This window comes from Myotis myotis, unplaced genomic scaffold (genome assembly GCF_014108235.1).
Source record: "Myotis myotis isolate mMyoMyo1 unplaced genomic scaffold, mMyoMyo1.p scaffold_m19_p_13, whole genome shotgun sequence".
Lineage (NCBI taxonomy): Eukaryota > Metazoa > Chordata > Mammalia > Chiroptera > Vespertilionidae > Myotis > Myotis myotis.
The window spans coordinates 27,749,224-27,765,736 of record NW_023416317.1 but is presented as its reverse complement, the minus strand read 5'-3'; the positions used below and the strand labels follow the sequence as shown (position 1 = coordinate 27,765,736).

The window sequence follows — 16,513 nt, the reverse complement described above, 5'->3', positions numbered from 1 at the left end:
TTTCTCACATGATGAAAAATCTAGAAGTTGTCAGCTGCTGGCATTGGATCACTGCTTCTCCAACGCCCTGCAAGTCTCTCAGCTTTTCCTACAGATTACAAGATTGCTGCTATAGCTACAGCATCATGGGTACAATCAAAGAAGAAGACTCAAGGTGCTATACTAGTTTGATTGTCCCCCTTAGTCAAGAACACAAGAGCTTTTTCAGAACCTCCCTCCCCCACTATAGATTTTGCTTCTGTCTCACTGGCCAGAACTAGGTCACATGGCCACTCTTATAAGGGAGGCTGGAAAAGCAAGTATTTAGCGTTGTAACCTCTCCAGTGAGAATCAGCAAGGTAAAGGGAGCTGGGAATAGGATGTCCACAGTGTCCGCCACAGAGTTGGAGATATAATTGTCAGGGAGCTCTCCTGACACTTAGCTTGGGCTAGCTACTCTCTACCTTCAGCAAATCACATACCACATCAATTGCAGAAACCTGCTCTGTGTCCTTCCTCCTCACCAGACAGTAAGCTCTGTAAGAGCAGGGGCCATGTTTTCTCTACCTCAGAAGCTGGGCTTCAAGCACAGAGATGGGCTCCCTGGAAACTGAAAAGGGCACTGGCCAGCTGGAGAGCAGACCAGCACACTGGTGGTGGGAAGGCCCAATGCACCTCCTAGTGTACAGAAGTTGTTCTGGATGTATTCCGAGTTACCGCATGAAGATAAAAAACTCTCAGCTTAGGTGGGCTCCTTTTGAGGCAGCAGAAACACCCCCTACAGTATGAGAAACAGGAGTCTGCAAGCTGCTGCTGCTAGCTCTTCCCAGGGAGGCTGGATGATTTAATGAGATACTATTTGCAGAGAGTGCTGAACTATTCACAAGAGCAGCCTTGTGATGAGTGTTATCTGGAGAGGCTGGCTGTTTTTCACAACGACTATAAAGCCTTTCAAAATTCTATTTCATTTTGACAAAATATAATTTCCCAGGGCCATTAAAACATGTAACTGCCCCATTTCAGGTAACCTGGGGTTTGGATCCACTTTTCCAAAAGTTCCCAGAAACTGTAAATTAGGACATTTATTTGAATGGTGGCAATGAAGTGTGATGTTGGGAAGAATAAATGATATTTAATAAGTGACTTTCTTTTCTCTCCTTGCTGTGAGTGCACTGAGGCACACTGCTTGAACAGTGACTTATACTGCCTGGGCAGCACCTCAGGCAGGAGGCGACAGTGAGCACACAGTCCCAGGCTCAGGAACGAGGTCAGTGCACCTGCGTCATTTGTATGCTCTAACTTGCCTCAACTACACACCCACCCAAACCCAAGCCTAGAGAAATACAGTGGTAGGGTTGAAAGGAACTCACTCCTGCAGTCAACCAGGAGAATAAACCAGACTCTGATTTGAGTGTAAGTCTCATCAGACACAAGGCCAGAAGCATCCTATAAAAGTGACTTGTCTGCCCTATCATGTAATAATACCTTGGGAGATGAAGCAAGTGTGGGCGACTTGCTTTTGGGAAAGGCTTATCATCAATGAGCATTTAATGGAAGTCCACACATGAGCAATAATTGCTGTGGAAGGATTTAACAAGTTGAGAAGGCAGCATACAGCCTTCTTGGAATTCATCATTAAATAGGAGACAAGGCAAACAGATTCCACTTCTGGCCTCAGCCCCTCTCCAGTGTACTGCTTCCGCCGCTATAGTCACCCAGACAGCATTTCATCTCGCTCGTCAAATACAGCGTGCAGCTTCCTTTCTCCTTGCTTCTGCAAGTGCTGTTCGAGCACCTGAACCGCTATCCTCACTCCTGCCATCAAGGTTTCTCCTTGGAGTCCCTACCCAGTGCCCCTCCACCCCATCCTACCCCCATGCCCCGCCTTGTGCTAATGTATTTGTTACACATTTGATCACTTCCTTCCTTCATCAATCACCGAACCATCATTGCTTTGTTTCCATGTCACTCTTCACCAAGTAGATGAATTCCTACTGGGTGGTTTCTTATTCATCTAGGTTCCCTCAACTCCTACACTGTGCCTAGCACACGGGGGGGGGGGGGGGGGGTGGGGGACGGTGGGAGGCCCTCAGAAATGTGTGGAATAAACGAGAGAACGACTGACTATCCCCAACCATGCATAGTCCCTTTCAGATGACCACCTTCTCTCTCTGGTTTTGTCACAAACCATCACTAGACAGGCTCTTCCAGAGATATAATCTGACCTTTCTGGCTTCCTAGAGGAACTTAAGACCATTCTCCAAGACCCCACCCCACCAGACCAGACTGAAATCAAATAAAGCATTCCTGCCCTGTTGTGCCATCTTCAATGCCAGGATCCCACCAACAGGAACATACCAGTCTCCTGCACATGGACACCAAGGTTGTCCCTCTGTCCTGGACAACTGGAGTGTTGCAACAGGCTGCCACTGTGCCAGGCAACAGGACTTTGCAGCTGTGATTAAAGTAAGGGTCTTGAAATGAGAGGTTATCCTGGATTAGCAAGGTGGCCCAATTTTATCAAGAGGGATGATGAGGGAGAGTCCGATAAAGACGTAAGGACCAGAAAGGAGAGAAGATGTGCTGCTGGCTTTGAAGATGGAGGAGGGGCCCTGAACCAAGCAGTGCACGCAGCCTCTAGTTACTGAAACCGGCAAGGAAACGCTTTCTCCCCTAGAGCCTCAGCAGGAACCCGGCCCTGCTGACACCTTCATTGCAGACCTCTGAAAGCACAGAACTGTAAAACTGTGTTGTTTTAAGCCAACAATTGGTGGCCAATTGCTACAGCAGCCATAGGAAAGTAACACCTCACCTACTTAGGGGCTGGTTCTCTGAAGTAGCCTCTGCGCCGGGGCAGGAAAGGCTCAGGAGTTGAGCTGATAAGATGGATATTAAAGGGTGTGCTGTGCACAGGGACCAGCACTGCCAAAGTCCAGAAACCACTACCTAAGGTGGGTCATGAACTAAAAAAGCATGTCAATGTGGTTGTGTGTCGGTGTGAGCTCATGTGTGGGTGGCCTGAGATGAGGCTGCAGAGGGTATAAGGATCATGCAGGCCCCCAAGGGTGCTGTGCAGGATTTTATCCTATGGACAATGAGAAGCCTCTGAAGGATTTTAAACAGGGGTGTGACTTACTCATATTTCTGCTTCTGAAGGAGCTCTCAAGTGCTCCCAGGATGGTGCATCAGGAGGCTCCAGGATGGCTAATCCTAGCACCCCTCACCGGGTGAAGGTCCCTGGCTTCCCAGAGAATGGCCTTCCCTGCTGCCCACATTTCACCTCAATCACCAGGTGATGCGATGCTGGCGGATGCCCCACATGTACTAAATTCTAACTAAGCATGTGCCCCTCGGCCCATTTGTCACAGGCCGTCGCAGAGACACAGTGAGGAAAGGCGAGCTGGGAAGGTTAAGTGCCCGTCGCTGCTGATGTAATGTGCTAATGCGCATCGCCTGGGAGGCAGTCAATTTACCTTTCCTTGCCGTGAGTGCCTCTAACAGGACCCAGCCCGGGAGAGTGGCTGCAAACATCCTTGTTTATTATAGACATAAAGCAGATGGCTTCGGGCAGAATGGAAATGGATTCTATAAACATCTTTCATTACACGGACCTCTTGACCGGACTCCTCATCTTAAAGAAAACAAGAGACGTGGTATGTACAGGGTTGGGCAAAAGTAGGTTTACAGTTATGAATACGCAAAAACAGTTTATTCTTGTATGATTGTTTATTAATTACAGTAATATTTTCCCATACAAACAACTGTAAACCTGCTTTTGCCCCATCCTGTATTTGTGGGGTCGACGAGCACATTTTTCAGGACCCAGTAAAACCATTTCCATCTGTGGGAGTGTGCCAACTTCTCCAGGGCAATCCACCTCCACATGAACTCTGGGCGCTTTTTCTTTTCAACTTTGTTGGATGCACTTGCTGTTGCTATGGGCACACAGTGCTGCTAAGAACAAAAGCAAAGCGGGCCTTCTTTGTCAGTGTGAGGATCCTCTGCCAGCCAACCCTTGGAGGAAACAAACATGCCAATTAAGCCCTCGTCCCAATTATGAGACTCCCAGGAAAGCAGGCAGCCTGGCTCTTCCGTTTTGAGAACTTTCAAAAGATTTGAAGGAGCCCAGGAATGGAACGAGGTCTCTTGCAACCCTACCCTCAGGAGTTGAGACTAATTTCGACAGCTGCAGGAAGGTGGAACTGAGTGACAGCTACCAGCTTTACTGAGTGACAGGCGGGCGCTGTGCTAAAAACTACACACATCAACGCTGATGCTTTCAACACACCCAGAGGGGAAGGGTTTGTGCTTGCATTCCGGTGAAGAGTCCCAGCCTCTTTGAGCCACATGGGAAACGGAGATAAATCCCCTGCATCCTAGGTCTATCATGGGGTGATCGAAACTGACCCATGTACCTGGCCCATAGGGGGTTCTCCAGAAATATTAGCTCCTTTATCTTTCCTTTCATTATGTTTAAAACAGAATTCACCATTCCCGCATCTGCTGCTGTATGCTGTTAACTCTGTTCAAAATAGGCCCCACACTTTTTATATTCACCCACAATCAAAACCTAGCAGCCCTTAGGAAGCTGTCAGCAACCCCCCACTTGTTAGGCAGCTCATTCAGACCAGCTGGGCCTGGGAGGTGGACCACAGAGGAGAGCTCCCGAGGAAGGCCACTTCCATCGCCCTGCTGTAGTCATCCATCTAGCTCCAACCAAATTAACTCAGCTCTAAGCATCCCTGAGACTGAGTTAAGAGTCAATACTGAGGAACAGAGGAATGAGTAGTTTGATGTCATTCTGGTAGAAATAACGTCTTCTGATAATGAAGACTAAAGATGCCCCACATCACAACGGACTTGCTAGCTTGGAACAAAGAAGGTATAGAAGAGCAGGTAGAAGGTGAGAAGTGCCTGGGATCTGCTGTGAGGTGTGCAAACTAACAGATAATTAAAATAAAAGAACCACCAGCCACTCTGCTAGTGCCTTGGGGACAGGGGCAAGTAAAACCTGGTGCCTGTCCTTAGGATTATAATTTAGCAGGAAGAACAAATATTTAGAACCTGTAGGGCAGAGGCTGCTGGTCACGTCCCAGTATCCATTTCCCCTTCCTTTTTAGGTACAGAGCCCCTGTCTTTAGCTGGCACACTGCTATATTCCCCACCTCTGCAGGAGGGTGAGGCCAGGTGCCTAAGGTTTGGCCAGTAATCTATGAACAGAAGTGTTGGGTGACACTTCCAGGAACTCTCTTCAAAAGAAAAAGGCATGACTTTCTCCTCTTCTCACCCCTGCTTTCTAGAATGTGATGGCTGGAGTGCAGCAGCTCTCTTGCATCCTGAGGAGGACTAACTGCAGGTTTGACAGAGAATAAGCCAAGAGGAAGGCAGGACCGTGAGAAACCTGACGCTGCCATACCAGGCCCAGACTGCCTACCTCTGGATTTCCGTGACCCGCGAGGGAAATAATCTAAGCCACCATTATTTTCTATTTTCTGTTATAGCAGCTAAGCCTAATTTTAACTGATATACTGACACATAATGCATGTTCATTGAATTAGTATGTAAAGAAATAAAAAAGTATGTAAATTTTTAGAAGTTTCTCTTGCCTCAGTTAGAAGTATTTTTTATATGCAGAAACTCAAATGGATATTGTTTGAAAGGGAAAATACACCTAAGGAAAAAAAATCTACCATAACTTAATTTTTCATATGAATTTTTCATGGGAGGAAAAAATCCTTACTCAGGACTCTAGGAAGCTGAAATGTGCAGCAGCAAATCTGCTTTTCTGTAGATCACAAAAACCAGACTCTGTCCTATCTCCTTGCCCAAAAAAACAGATTCATTATGGCGCACTGTCGCACTCTGCTTCGAGTGGGCATTTGCCATATGGCTTGGCAGTTTAATGGTTTTCTGATACTTGACAAAAATAAAGCACAATCATTTTGCAAGAAGTTTGAGTTCCTAGATGGGTCTTTTCCAAATAACAGCTGTGCCTCAAAATTGAGTTACTTAATTTGCAATTTGTGGACACAATATTCAAACATTTACAAGTGAGCAAAACCGCAAATCACTTGGGCTATTTCCAGCCTTCAGAGTTTATGAAGTTTTTAGCAATGTTATGAGTGTGCAGCTGTCAACAAGCTCAAGCCATTGTCTCTGAACCACCAGACCCGGCAGGCAGCAGTGATGTCCTACTTAGCAGCAGGCCATGTAGAGCCAACCACAAGCCCTCCGGAGAAAAAGGATATGAGGGAGAGAAATAAACTTCACCGCAAAGCCCACATATTACATTCCTATGCCACTCTCTCCACTCCCTACCACATTTGTGTAGGTGACACCTAACTCTACAGCTCTAGTCCTGACCTTGCTTATGGGCCCCTACAAGTCCATGGGTGGCCTCCTGGCACTAGCTTAATCACAAGCCAGACAGATGTGGATTCAAAGCCAATTAGCACTTCCTCAGCGATCCTGACTGAATATATCAGCCAGGAGAAGCCAGGTGAGGTGCATTCACAAACGATTCCCCAAATATCAGTAGCTTAAACCAATAAAGGTTTACTTAATGTTCTTGTTACACACACATTCTGTTCGGGGCTCTGCTCTATGTTACCTTTGCCTCTTAATCCAGAACTCAAGCCGATGGTGCAGTAACTACTTATAATGACTAACTACAGTCAGTCACTGTAGCAGTGAAAAAAGAGGGGCCTCCCCAACCAGGAGTATCTGTTTGGCCTTAAATTGGCACATCTTACTTCCAACAACCCACCCAACCTCAGTGAGTTAGAAAAGACAATTATACTCTGGGTCCCAAAGGTGGAGAGCCAGAAATATTTGATGAATAGCCCTGAGCCCACTACAGTGAATTAATTGAGCCTCAGTATGAAGATACAGTAAGTCTTCACGTAACGCTGTGGATAGGTTCTGCAACTTTAAGCTAAACTATGCATAACGAAACCAATTTTACCATAGTCTAATTGACATAAATAAGAGTTAAGTCCCTATGGCATCTCATCAACATTACAACAAGATGACGTTATTTAAGGACCTGCTATAATTACACGTTTCTCCTGAGACTGTCATGAAGGGTATCGAAGTTGACCCACTTAGAACAGCAGCTGACCTATAGGAGGTTCTCCAAAAATATTAGCTCCTTTCCTTTCCTTGTGTTCAACACAGAATTCACCATCTCCCACACTTGCTTCCTGCTGCCCATATCCCTTTTCTGATAAAAATTCCACTTTTCCTAGTCACCCGTCATCAAAACCTGCCAGTTATCTAAGACATCTTTTCATCCTTCATCATATTCCCCCAATATAGTTAGCCTCCAAGTGTGGCCTATGTTCCCTACAGGAGGTCTTCACATTCTGCCACTAGTGAGACCCACCCCACTATAGCATTTCATCACCTTCTCATGTCAATTAGGGCTTTTAAAATTGTGGGGGAAAGGAGTTCTGGTTATCTTGGTGCTTCTCCACACCAAAGGCAAGGCAGTGAAGGAGCACAGGATTATCAGAAGGCTACCAGGCCATTCCAGAGACTAAAGGAAGAGCTGAACATGAGCGACCTCAGGGTGGACAAGGGATAGGGCAAGTGCTCTGGTCTCAGCCTGGACAGGGTCCCATGGTACAGACATGGTCACCAGTGTCCAACGCTATTCCCAGAGAAGGGAAATGGATGTGGGCTGGACAGCTCCCAACCCCACGCCTATGGCTTCCACAATCATAAGGAAAGAAACTCTAGAATCACCTCCCCGCACTGACCTGGCCCCAATCTGCTAAACTAGATCAACCAATTTGAAAGTGTGGATTCAGTCACTCAAATTAATATGATAAACTACTGAGTGTTTACCATGCGCCAAGCACTGTATAAAATCTGGGCCTTTGTGCCAAGCCAATGACAATGTTCTCAGTAATTTGTTCTCCACTGGCATTGATTTGCTAGGCCACGTCCTTCATCTGGCATCAGGGAGATTTTGGCCTCATTCTACCACTCCTAATTATCTCCTGACCACCCTTTCTTCCCTACATGTTCTCCATATCCTCACCAAGCGCAGACCATCTGCCATTCTGACGTGTCCTCTCCATCTTCCTGCTCCTTGGGCCTCCATGTATGCCATTTCCAGGAGCTAGAATGGTCTCTTCCAGGACAACCCTCCACAGAGCTTCCCCTGGTGGCCCATCTGGAAGTCAGTGCCCCCTCCTCTGACCTCTTAGAGGTGACACTGTCTATATTGTTGCACCCCCACACCGAGGGCAGGGATCCCCATGGGATCCAATGCAGAGTGGAAGATGAATAAGGAATAATCACCATATTCACTGGGGAACAAGGTAAAAGTGAAAATAAAGTAAGAGCCAGAGAGTACCAGCCACTGCCCAGTATGGTCTTGGCTGAGCCACTGGGGAGGAAATATTCCCCAAATCACAATGGCAGAGCCCAGGTTTATCTACCATTCCATCCCCTTCTTCCAACACTTCCTGGTCTTCCCAGTTTGCTTACCCATCTAAGTTTCTAGCTCCCAATCTGGGGTGTCAGCTCCCTTTTGGACTAGAATTTTGCTCTTGCACCATAAATTGTGTCTGTTGCCTTGGCTAGACCTCATCCTGGGGTCCTGATTTCTGATTCTCACCTCCGAGGCACCTTTTGATTCTTATGTCCTTTCCCTGTTTCTGTCCAAGCCTTATCCAGGGCCCATGCCCAGGGCCCCACTCCAGTCCAGCAGAGGGCAATGAGCCACATTTAGTATTGGGAAGGCAGTCCCACACCCTCGACGGCTCCGTGGACTTCCCTGTATGTCAGCAAAATGCAGAACAGTTCATAATGATAACAGGGGATGGCACAATGACCCATCTACTGCCCAAATCACAAAACTGGCAGCCATCCGGGCTCTTCCCTCTCCCTGGCCTTGACAGCCTGTCCGCTCCACCTCTGCAATATCTTTATTATCCATCTCTCTCCCTCTCAAACTCCACAGTCATTGCCTTGGACTGGGGCTCATTATTTCTCAATTGGACCTGAGTGCACTCTTCACCTGTCTCCTCTCTCACCTCCTCTGATCCATCCTCTGCTCAGCTGCTCAAGGGGATCTTTAACATGCACATCTGATTCCTGCTTAGTCCCCTGCCACCCAATCACGTTCTGGATAACGCTGAAACTCAGCACGGCATCCATGGCCCCTTATAATCTGGTCCTGACCTGTTTCACAAGCCTCATCACTTACTTCCCAACCTCCTCCCTATGTCTGCTCCATCAAATTGCTTTCCATCTATCCTAATCTCCTTGGACTGAATTTTAGGACCAGCCCTAAAAGCAAATAAAAAATTCTAACAAAGAAGGCAATTTTGTTTAGCTTGCCTGTTCATTCTTCACTAAAAAGAAAATTCGCTGCCACTGCCATCAAGCTCCTCAAGACACTGGGGAGGTGGGGGGTGGGGGGAGGATGACAGGAAGATCCCAAAATAACTGGAAAGGTGGGAAGCTGGCCAGGCTCTCCATGAAGGCAGAATAGACCAGTGGAGACCCAGGGAACCACAGCAAGGAAGAGGCAGGCAAGAGATTTGCAGCTCAAGGAGAGGTGTTCACTTGAGAATTTCACTGGGCACAACATAACCAAGTCTGGAGAAATCCTTTCCCACTTCATGTTATATAATTTCCTCCAGAAATTATAAGTCAAGCAGCCAATCTTCCCTTCTTTATTGAGCTATAAGAAGACTACCATGGTCATGAGCAGATAACTGCACATCTGGGCAGTGATCTATGAATTCAGAGCAGACCTGAGCCAGGTTTGGGGCAGTGATTAATTAAAATTTTTAACCAAGTTCATCCAACATATATTTCATGGTGTGTATAATTGCTATTGTGTTGGCCAAAAATTACATCCAAATCGTGGGCAGTTCATAGAAACAACTGCAGTCTCTATGATTCTTAAAGAGACAAAACTTATTTTGTTTCTCCCCTCAGCTACTGCTTTAGAATCCACTAGTAGGACTGGCAGAATATCCCCCCCTAAACACATGCGTAGGCTAACATTTCTCATGTGTGGAGGATACATGCATTCAAACAGTGGAGGGCAAGGGGGCACTTCTGACCTTGAACTGAGGTTGCCTGTGCTTGCACTTGGGGCACTTCTGTAATGGAAAAAGCTTGGCATTTACAAGCTCTATGACCTTGAATAAGCCCTCTAGTCCTCTATAAAGTGAGGATAACGCAATACTCATTCATGGGGGTGCCATGAAGATAAACTAAAGATACACATTAGGACTATACCTCCTACTTAGGTTTAAGAGGAAGAGGAAGCTTTTCATCACAGAGTTAGGAAGTAGGATTCACGTGTGCCAACTTTGTGTTAAGATACCACTGTCCCTGACAGAGTCTACCCGTTCCTGGAAGAGCAGGTCAAATGAAGCCACTATTGGTCTGAGGGCATCCAGCCCTGCATAGTATAGATGAGGGATACAATGAGACAGTGTTCCAGCTCACTCGGGCCTGGGCTGGGGCAGTCCAGGAAGCCCAACATATCTACGAGCAGGTCATACACAACACTCCAGCTGACCTACACCAGGTTACCTCCCCAGGACTTGCTGACTTTCTTTACTATGCATGAGGTTAATTTGCTTCTATGATTTCTGTAGAACTAATGTATTTACCTGTACACTTTGGCTGATGGCTCTTTTTATAGGCCATTAAAAATTATTTTTTAATCCTCACCCAAAGATATGTTTTTATTGATTTGAGAAAGAGAGAGAGAGATAGAGAGAGAGAGAGAGAGAGAGAGGGAAAGAGAGAGAGATAGGAGGAGAAAAGTGTGTGTGGGGGGGAGAGAAACACCAATCAGTTGCCTCCTGTACTTGCTCTGACTAGGGATCAACCCCCACACACAACATTGGCATGTGCCTTGACCATGAATCAAACCCACCACTTTTTTGGTGTATGGGATGATGCTCCAACCAACTGATCCATACTGGTCAGGGCTACGGGCCATTTTAATACGTGGTGGTTGGTGAGTGTGCATGCCACAAACACAGGGCTTCCAGGAGCTGGAGCAAGGAAGCTCTAACACATCAGCACACTCACCTCCAGTGAGTCCAGTGTGCAAAGTACGTACTTTCTGCAGAGGCTCAGGCAAGGAGTGTCCTGGCTCCAGGGGAACAGGCAGATCCTGGGGCCTCAAGGAGCAGAGCTAGAATCCAGTCAGGCCAGAAGAACTAAAGAGCAGCTCCTGCCCAGAGGTTGGGATAAAGACAGATGCAGACATCTGGAGGTATGAAAGCCAAAATGAAGACAGTGAGACTTCATCCCATAGGCATCTAGCTCATGTGAATTCTCTCTCCTGCATGTACTGGCCTCACTAAATCAATAAAATAAAAATTTAAGTGTAAAAGAAAATGCAGCCAAAATGCAATTATTTAAGCTCACGATCTTTCTCAAGTGATGGTCCAGGAGTGTGGCTGAGAATCTGCCACAGTGGCTCCCTTCTCCTTGCTAACAGACCCAGGTTTTGTTCAGCTTCATGAACAAGGGACCCAGATCCATCTAGGAACCATAGCACCACACCCCTTTGCCATGATTGGGCAGGGATAAGCATGTGACCCAGTGCTAGCCAATGAGATGTAAGAGAAAGGGCCTGAAGGCCTCTGGGAAAGATTTTCCTACCTGATGAAAGAGCAATGATGAGAAGGTCCTTTTTTGCCCTGGACACTGTGATGTATGGGTGTGACAGGAGCCCTCTGTCTCCATGAAGAGAAGGCCTAAAAACTGCAGAGATGAAGGGCAACCCAAAGGCTTGGTCTCATTAAGTCACTGCATTAACCTAGTACTACCGCTCTCTAGACTTTATTATGTGAGTTGTTAAAATATCTTTATTGCTATAGCTCCTGCTGGTCAGGTGTTCAGTTACTTTGGCCCAAAGTATCAAAACAGATATACCTCAGGAAGCCATGGTTCTTGCCTTCCCCCAACAGTGTGTGCACATTCCTGGGCCAAGTGAGAGTCCAGTGTGCAAAGTAGGTACTTTCTGCATAACGTGGCCCCTCAAGTCCAGGCATCTACTTTGCCTGGGTTGCACCTGAAGAGAGACTGTGCCTGTGATTGAGGGAATCCCGCTGTGTGGGATCTGGGGAGGCTTGGTGTGTTGAAGACTAATGTGGGAATGTACTGGGAGTTTTGCGGGACTATTTTGAACAAGCATGGTTTTTGGTTGAGCTCAGAACCTAATCTCAGAGGAAGCTGCATTTGAGCCTCTTACAGACCCCACTCAACTGCATTCACTGTTCCCTTGGGCACCACAGGGACCTTTCTGAGGGCAGCTCTGTATTTGGTGGGATTGTCTTCACACCCTGTGCTTCCCAGAAGACATCCTCCTTGCTCTAGCTCACCACAGGCAAGGACAGCTGTGCCTCTTCTGCTTCAGTGCTGACTGCTTGCCTATCTGTGCCTTTCGCCCAACACAGCCTCGTGACTCAAGGAAGCCCTAACACATCGGTACAATCATCTCCATGCCTTTGGCTCCCGATGGTTCCTTTGCTTATAATGCCGTTTCTAACCATTTCTACCTATTAAACTTTGTTCCTCTAGCACTCAGAACATATTAGGCCAACATAAAAGGTCTTAACAACAAGAACAAATTACTCGATTAAAAAATAGACAAAGGACTTGAATGGACATTTCTCCAAAGAAGATATACAAATGGCCTAAGTACATGAAAAGAGGCTCAACATCACTAATCATTAGAGAAATGCAAATGAAAATGACCATAGATGCCACTTCACACCCATTAGGATGTCTACTATAAAAAATACAGGATGCCGAAACCGGTTTGGCTCAGTGGATAGAGCGTCGGCTTGCGGACTGAAAGGTCCCAGGTTCGATTCCGGTCAAGGGCATGTACATGGGTTGCGGGCACATCCCCCAGTGGGAGATGTGCAGGAGGCAGCTGATCGATGTTCCTCTCTCATCGATGTTTCTAACTCTCTATCTCTCTCCCTTCCTCTCTGTGAAAAATCAATAAAATATATTTAAAAAAAAAAAAGATTTAAAAAAAAAAATACAGGAAACAAGTGCTGGAGAAACTGGAGCCCTTGTGCACTGTTGGTGGGAACGTAAAATGGTACAGCAATTATGGAAAACAGTATGGCAGTTCCTTAAAAAATTAAAAATAGAATTATCATATGACCCACTTCTGGGTATATACCTAAAAGTATTGAAGGCAGGTCTTAAAGAGATAATTGTACAACTATGTTCATAGTAGCATTATTCACAATAGCTAAAATGTAGAAGCAACCTAAGTATCCATTAATGGATGAATGGATAAACAAAATGTGCTAAATACATACAGTGGACTATTATTCAACTCTCAAAAGGAAGGATATTCTGATACATACTACAACATGGATGAACCTTGAGGACATTATGCTAAGTGAAATAAGATAGTCAGAAAAAGGCAAATACTATATGATTCCACTTATATAAGGTACCTAAAACAATCAAGTTCAAAGATACAGAAAGTTGAATGGTATTGCCAGGGGCTGGATGGAAGAGGGAATGGAGACTGGTTGTATAGTGGGTATAGTTTCGGTGTTGCAAGATGAAAGAGTTTTGGAGATGGTGTGTAACAATGTGAATGTACTTAACATTACTGACCTGTATACTAAAAAATGGTCGAGAGTAAATTTTATGATATATGTATTTTACCACAATTAAAATCTATATCTACAAAAGCCGAAGCGACCGTTCAGCCAGTAGCTATGACACGCACTGACCACTAGGGGGCAGACGTTTAACGCACAGGCATGGAAACATGGAACAGACTGATGAATCTCAGAGGGAAGGGGTAAGAGGGGAGAGTGGGAAGAGATTAACCAAAGATCTTATATGCATACTAGAGGCCTGGTGCACAGATTCGTGCACTGATGGGGTCCCTCTGCCTGGCCTGCGGGGATTGTGCTGAAACTGGCAATCCAACATCCCTTGAGGGGTCCCGGATTGCGAGAGGCCACAGGCCAGGCTGAGGGACCCCACTGGTGAACGAATCCATGTACCAGGCCTCTAGTTTGGTAAGCCTTCTCTGATGTTAGGCTCCAAATGCACTCTCCTGCTCACCAACCTCTAATTTGACTTCTTAGTTTCTGTGCTTTCAGGATTGTTTTGAGACTTACGCAGTTGTCCAAACCAAGAGAATCGCAGAGAAATAGAATCAGAGCCCTGATTGAACTGTTCTCAAAGTCCATTCCACCTGGAACATTTCAATGACCATGAACCAATAAATTGCCTTTTTAACATTAAGCTAGTTTGAATTGGCATTCTCTTACTTGCAAACAAAATCAACCTAATTGATAATACACTCTATCTGAAATACTAGAACACTAAGAATAAAGAAAAGATGCTAAAGACTTCTAGGGAATAAGAAAAAGAAAGTTCATAGACGAAGGAATAAGCCTAGCATCTCACCTCTCATTTACAACATAGATGCAAGAGATAATGAGCAACGCCTGCAACATTTCCAAGAGAAGATGACTATGAATCTGGAATTCTCTATCTGGCTAGACCCGTGGTCGGCAAACTGCGGCTCATGAGCCACATGCGGCTCTTTGGCCCCTTGAGTGTGGCTCTTCCACAAAATACCACGTGCGGGCGTGCACGTACAGTGCGATTAAAACTTCGTGGCCCATGCGCAGAAGTCGGTATTTTGTGGAAGAGCCACACTCAAGGAGCCAAAGAGCCGCATGTGGCTCGCGAGCCTCAGTTTGCCGACCACTGGGCTAGACTATCATTTAAGTATGGGGATAGAATATATTTTTAGATATAAATGGACTCAAAGTTTATCTCTCAGGCACTTTTCTTAAGAAGTTCTTTGAGGATGTGTTCCACCAAAACAAGGAAAAAAACCAATAAAGTAGAAGACAAGAGATACAACCTAGGCTGAGATTTGCACAGGCTGCAGAGCAATAGCCCAGAGCAGAACAGGAAAAGGTGGGCCTCTAAGAAAAAGGTGAATGCTGAGAGGTTGGGTAAACTGAGGTTACAGTGAAAACTTCTCTTCAAACTCTAACCATGCATACATATATATATTCTGATAAAAATATAAATTAAAGTGTGACTTTATTTTAAGCCCTTGATGGAATAAGAGAAAAGAAAACTCATTTGACCTTGATATTAGGAATTTCCCTTTGGGTGGTCCAGGGCTACTTGACCCCAGAGTGAACATTTATGTGATAAAAATGATTTAAATGCTATTTAATGATATTAAACTTTTACTGTCAATCTAGTAAAAGGCATAGAATGCTTAACTGTGAAGACAGAATTTTTACAAAAAAAGGCAATTTAAGAATATAGCTACCAGAAAAGAAGTAGTTGGAAAAAGAATGAAGAGTCTAAATACTCATGAAGAGTCTAAATACTGATTCCAGTTTATGAACAGGAAAGAAATTTGGTTATGATATATATGGGGAAAATAGTACATTAAAGATGGGGCATTAACTTTTCTCACATAAAATGAAGCTGGAAGGTAGGCAGCTCAGGGATAGTGCAGAAGCGCTGATAGAATCAATACTGAAGAACCCCTCTAGATTTTTCTGTCATTCTTAGAATCTGCCTTTCACCTGCCCTCAAGGTTCTCTCATGGTCACATGGTGGCTGCGGCAGCTCCAGGCATTTTATCTGTGCTCCAGGTAAGAAGGTACAAGAGGGGAGAAGGGCAAGAGAGTCCTTCTTGCTGAATCAGCCCCTTTATAAAAGAGTCTTCCTGAAGCTCCACCCAACAACTTCTGCTTACATCTCATTGACCAGCACATGGTGATATGATTGTCTCTGTCATAAGGAAAACTAAAAAGTGCAGTTTTTTTAGATGACACATTGCTGCTTCCAACAAAAGTGGGTTTGTTTGTAAGGAAGAAGGGGGAATGGATATTGAATAAGCAATTCACCATTTGTGATTCAAGAAACAGAAGTATATTATTTAAAGTAAAAAGGTAACCAATAAAAGAATAAAAAATAATAGAACCATCAAAAATGAGAGGAAGGAGGAAGGGTAGAGTGCAGAGTATAAATGAGTTAAACCAGTTTTTCATAATGGGACTCAATGGCTATCTTATCAGAATACAATTTAGAGTTGTGTATTTAACCTCCAAATTAGTAAAACTAAAGAGGCTACTTTTGGGAGGTAGGCAAAGGGGTAGGAATGGATCTGTAACTTTTTATTAAAAGCCCTCCTGAATTAGCTGAATTTTTAAAAACCATGTGTGCTCATTATTTTAATTACATAATTAACAGCGTTGTCTATTATATTGGGAAGCAAAGCGTCACTATTTCATTTACTCATGGCAACTTTGCTAAGTGTTGGGTATGTTTTTAACTCCCCTCACTGGCTTAGAAAGTGACAAAAACCAGCCATAACCAGGGTTTTCTTTACTTCTTTCAAGTGACTTATTTTTTTTTTTTAACTCTAGCTATTTACATTCAAGATCCTTTATGAGAAGACAGACTGGCAGGCACATCACCTCTTCTGTTTCTGGTGGGGCAGGTCCCCCTATGCCTCACCCTC

The 16,513-nt window shown here is 45.1% G+C and overlaps 1 protein-coding gene across 4 annotated transcripts in view; it reads right to left on the bottom strand.

Moving 5' to 3' along the window:
* NMNAT3 (nicotinamide nucleotide adenylyltransferase 3) overlaps positions 1 to 16,513 on the bottom strand; it is a 78,318-nt gene that overhangs the window by 36,790 nt on the left and 25,015 nt on the right. The window contains exon 2 of one of the 4 annotated variants that reach the window (XM_036332394.1): positions 11,050 to 11,230. The exons of 2 other annotated variants lie outside the window; for them this stretch is intronic. The gene's annotated coding sequence lies outside the window, so the exon portion shown is untranslated. The remainder of the gene's footprint in view (positions 1 to 11,049; positions 11,231 to 16,513) is intronic. One more of the 4 variants, XM_036332395.1, reaches the window with a different exon arrangement.